Genomic DNA, 5,402 nt, shown 5'->3' with positions numbered 1-5,402 from the left:
GTGTCAGATGCATGTTTCCCCGGGTAATCTCCCTAAACTACAAAACCCTTGGTTAAATCTAATTTTTTATCTACTTCTGTACCAACATCTATATAACTAAGCATAGAGGGAAATCACACACACACACATACACACACATACTTGTGCTAAATTAAATTAGTGTCCAGTACCCTCAAGTGGCCTTTTAATCCTGCCTAGCAATCAACTATATTTCTTAAACAATTTACTCCTCTTACTCCTTCTCCTGGACAACTCTGTCAATCTTCTCCTGCCCACTCAGACCTCCAACATCTCTCCCTCCTCACTCTCAGATGATGACCCGACTTCCTATTTTACTGGGAAAATGAAATCAAGCACAAGAGAACATCCAGGGGCCCCCACCCTCATACTCACCCATCCATTTGCATCTGTAGCCCTGTCTTCAGCCTCCCTTCCTGTTACTAAGGAGGAACTAACTGTCAGTGCATCTAAGTACCTTCCCCACATATTTACGTACCAGATTCCATGCCCCTCTCACTTACACACAGACATCACTCCCACAATCTCTCCCTCTTTATTAGGACCATTGCCATTGGCATACAAACAGAAGTTACGGTTTCTCCATCTGAAAAAAAGATTCCACCGACTACTCCATTTCCCTCTCCAGACTCTCCTTATTTCTCTGATGCTCTTCACAGTAAAATTCCTTTAAAGAGTTCTCTGTGCTGCCTGATTCCAGCCCCTGGAGCTCCACCACCTCACCACGACCCCTCCCATCAAGATCACCAACGACAACGACCTCCACACAGCAGGTCCATCTTCAGCCCTCCTCTTACCTAGTCGTACATAGTCACTCCTTCCTCCTCGAACACTCTTTGGTTTTCCTCCTCACCCCAGGCTTCGTCTATGGACCTCTACTTTTAGTTTATCTAAAACCACTCCCTTGATAATCTCACCTATTCTCATGCCTTCAAAGACACCTCCATATGTGATTCTCTGAACTCCAGCCTGAATCCCTGAACTCCGGGCTCGTTTATCACCTTCGATCCCTAAACGGTATCTCAAATGTACCATATTCAAAAGCGAACCCCTTATCTTCCCCCAAAATCAACTCTGGCCTCAGACTTCCCAATCTCAATAAATGGCAAACTAATCCTTCCAGTCACACAGGCCAAAAACTAAAATCAGCTTTGACTTCTCCCTTTTTTCCTTATCCCATATTCAGTATGCAACAAATCTCAGTGGCTTCACCATCTAGATTCATCCAGAATCTGATCCCTGCTTACCACCTCCATTGCTCCCACCCTGGTCCAAGTTTCACCTGAAATAAACACCTGATGCCCTCCATTGGCTCTCCAATTCATTTATAGTAAAGATTAGTCCTTATAGTAATGTACAAGCTCTGCAAGTCTTCCCTTTACCTCTAATATTAATTTGTGAGTCTTCCCTGACCACCCAATTGAAAATTGCAACCCCCACCCCAACATTCCCTATCTCCTATCCCTGATGTATTTTTCTCTATAACACTTACACCATCAGACATATTATAAATCTTAACTACTTGTTTGTTAACAGTCTGCCTTTCCCTACTAGGATGAAAGAGACTTTTGTGTATTTTGATCATTGCTGTATTCCTAGTACCAGGACATAATAAATACCTGTTGAATAAATGCATGAAATAAATTCTAAAACTTATTTAAACTTTTTCAGAGCCAGACAAAGAATAAAAGCATCCAAATTCTTTCTACAAAGTCAGAATAACACTAATAACAAATCTGACAAAGATTGAAATGTAAAAAAAAAAAAAAAAGAAAAACAACTCATTTCAAATATTTTAAGTAAAATATTAGCAAATAAAACTAAACAGTGCATTAAAAGGACAATGTATCATGACCAATTGAGGTATATTCAACTTAGAAGTATAAACACAGCTCAATACAAGGAAATCTATATATAAGTATAAGGAAATCTATAACTTATACATCAAAGGGGCCGAAAAAACAAATTATTTTAATAAGTGTTTGAAAAAGTAGAAAAATTGTGGGAAAGTTTTATTTCAGTGTGAGGACAGAGCCAGGAATGCAGTTTCCAGGCTCTCGGCCTCACATGGAAAGGTGCTGGCTCGAGTAGTAAATGGCCATCAACTGTGATTGGATGGCCATCAGCTGTGGCTAGTTGGCCGTCAGCTGTAACCAGTGAGCCATTGGCCACTAATGTAACTGCTGTGGCTACGCTAGCAGCAAATGGGGGCTAGCAAGGAGATGGTGGCTGAGCTAGCAAGCACGGATTGCAGAGGCGCGGATTGTGGATTGTGGATTGTGGATTGCAGTTAGCAAGTGGAGTTGGTTGGCAAAGAAGTGGACAGCAGGTTGAGGATCGTGTGGCTCCTGCTTCCAGCCGTCAGCGAGACTATAGTGGTATGACTCCCCTATCTGTGGCTCCGTGGGTGTTCCTTTTTGGCCTCATCATGTCCTGCGTTCTTATGTGGGGAGCGGGACCAGAGAAATTCATACTTCATGGTTGACATTCATACTTCAAGGTTCAGCTTAAAAATTCTTTCTTTTCTAAAGATTTTCTTATGTCCCACCTCATCTCATCTTACCCTCAGAGCTGAATTCATTGCTCTGCCTCTGGCTCTCCCATCACTTAGATTCATTCCACCACTTCTTCCAATTATTCCTGTGTCTGTCTTTGGCTAGGACAGGAGTTTCTTGATGGTGGGAACTAAATTGTATGCACCTATTTACATATTTGAAACATGATAGGCACACAATAAATGTTTATGGAATGAATGAAGGAGTAATAGTGACTTCCTCTATTTAAAACAAGAACAAGGGGCTGGGGCGAGGGTTGAGTGGGGAGTTACTGTTTGATGAGTATAGAGTTTCAGTTTGGGAAGAGGAAGAAGTTCTAGAGATGGACAGCAGTGATGGTTGCCCAGCAACGTGAATGCACTGAATGTCACTACACATTTTAAAAATGGTTAAAATTGTAAATTTTGTTATGTACGTTTTATCACAATTTTGAAAACTAAACTAACAACTAAAATGTCTTTTATTGACAACTGTAAGTGAAGTTCCACAACCACTGATTCTATTTCAAGATCTATACCTTAGGAATATTCTTACAAGGAAGGAAGCAAGTTCATGACATTTCACTGCAGCCTTATTTGCAAGGAGAGAAGAGGGACAACCTAAAGGTCCTGTTATGAAACTGGATGAATGAATTGTACCATTTCATACTGTGGAGCACTATGTAACATTATGTTGCAAATGAGCCAATGAGAACTTCATTGATCAATATGGATCAAATCCAAAACCATAGCTTTAAGTGAAGAACAACGGCTGCAAAATGATGTCTGCAGTATAACACCGTGCAGTAAAACTTAAAAAGATACAAAACAATGTAACATATTTTTATGGCCACATTACATTTTCATATTAGTTGTTAACCTGAAGGGAAGGAGCAAGAAGGGATGCAAGTATTGTCTTTTAATATTCTACTTCCTATAAAAGGAGATCTGAAGTACATATGGCAAAATATTGTATATTTGTTAAATCAAGTGAATGGGATAATGGAGGTGAATTATCTTTTGTACTTTTATGAATTCTTGGAATATTTCATAATTTAAAATCTAAAAATTAAATTAGGTTGATAAAGGTCAGATTCCTTTGTGACACATACTTTGACTAACAAAATTGTCAGTACAGTTTGCAAACTCAGGCATTTGCCTACTTACTGAAGCATGTGTTAGTGCGAGATTTAAATGTGATGAAATAATTGCAATAGGATGATTTGGGCATGTGATATATGCATGTGTGGGCGCGCGCACACACACACACACACACACACACACCAACTGTGGAGTGCTAAATAAAAAATCCAAAGTGCCCACAGTAGGATGGCAATAGAATAGAGATAGAATACTTTCTCTTTTGTATTAAGGAAAGAACCAATTAGGTCACTTCTTGAAAGTAAACCGTTCCATTAATGACAACCTTTTCAAGTCACCCGGTTACCCAGGGGCTGGAAACAATGCAAGCAGAAGACTAGTGAAGAATGCTGATTTCATGTTGTCTGGCCTAAGAGGGCCTTCAGGGAAAGCCTGGCTGAGGTACTGCAGGACTTACTAAGGAGGGTGATCTAGCAACTCCCAGAGGAAATGTTTTCCAAAGCCTCTAGTACTTGGAATCCTTAAATAGCTTCTAGTCTAACTTCTCACCTAAGGCAGAAATCTCTTCTACAGAACCCATGTCAAACCTCTGCTTAAACACTCAGAGTTGGGGCCCCACTGTTTTTGAAGCAGCCAATTCCATTATTGGACCGTTTTGGTTGTTGGAAAATTGTTATACTTTTTTTTTTAAGATTTTTTTTTTTACTGGGGAAGGGGTACAGGACTTTATTGGGGAACAGTGTGTACTTCCAGGACATTTTTCCAAGTCAACTTGTTGTCCTTTGAATCTTAGTTGTGGAGGGTGCCGTTCAGCTTCAAGTTGTTGTCCTTTCAGTCTTAGTTGTGGAGGGCGCAGCTCAGCTCCAGGTCCAGTTGCCGTTTTCTAGTTACAGGGGGTGCAACCCACCATCCCTTGCGGGAGTCGAACCGGCAACCTTGTGGTTGAGAGGACACGCTCCAACCAACTGAGCCATCCAGGAGCTCAGTGGCAGCTCAGCTCAAGGTGCCATGTTCAATCTTAGTTGCAGGGGCCGCTGCGCACCATCCCTTACGGGAGTCAAGGAATCAAACTGGCAACCTTGTGGTTGAGAGGATGCGCTCCAACCAACTGAGCCACCAGGGAGCTCAGCTGCAGCTCAGTTCAAGGTGCTGCATTCAATCTTAGTTGCAGGGGGCAGAGCCCACCATTCCTTGCTGGAGTCGAGGAATTGAACTGGCAACCTTGTGGTTGAGAGCCCACTGGCCCATGTGGGAATTGAACCGGCAGCCTTCAGAGTTAGGAGCACGGAGCTCTAACCGCCTGAGCCACCGGCCGGCCCTGTTATACATTTTTTTAAAAAAGAAATAATCAGAACTAATGCAGGGAACATAATAGAACGATCAAGCAAAATGTATATGGGGTGCGGGCGTGAGTGTGTGTGTGTGTGTGTGTGAGAGAGAGAGAGAGAGAGAGAGAGAGAGAGAGAGAGAGAGAGAGAGATCATACACCAAAAGTATTAAATATGAACACTCTGATGGTTAAGATTATTGGTGATTCTTATTTTCTTCTTTTTGTCTGTATTTCCTAAAACAAACAAATTTTACTTTAGTAAAGTTGGAAGAGATAATATTACATATATTTTAAGCTTAATAGAGAGAGAAAGTTCTTTTTCCTGAGGTGAAATAGGTCCTTTCCTATCAGGCACCCAATGGTCCCATTTCTGTTGGATGATCTACTCTCAAAGGGGCAGTGGGTCCAGACTGAACCAGC

This window comes from Rhinolophus sinicus, chromosome 4 (assembly GCF_057876585.1).
Source record: "Rhinolophus sinicus isolate RSI-liver-muscle chromosome 4, RSI-T2T, whole genome shotgun sequence".
Taxonomy (NCBI): domain Eukaryota; kingdom Metazoa; phylum Chordata; class Mammalia; order Chiroptera; family Rhinolophidae; genus Rhinolophus; species Rhinolophus sinicus.
The sequence above is the reverse complement of the archived record's forward strand: the minus strand, read 5'-3'. Positions refer to the sequence as shown.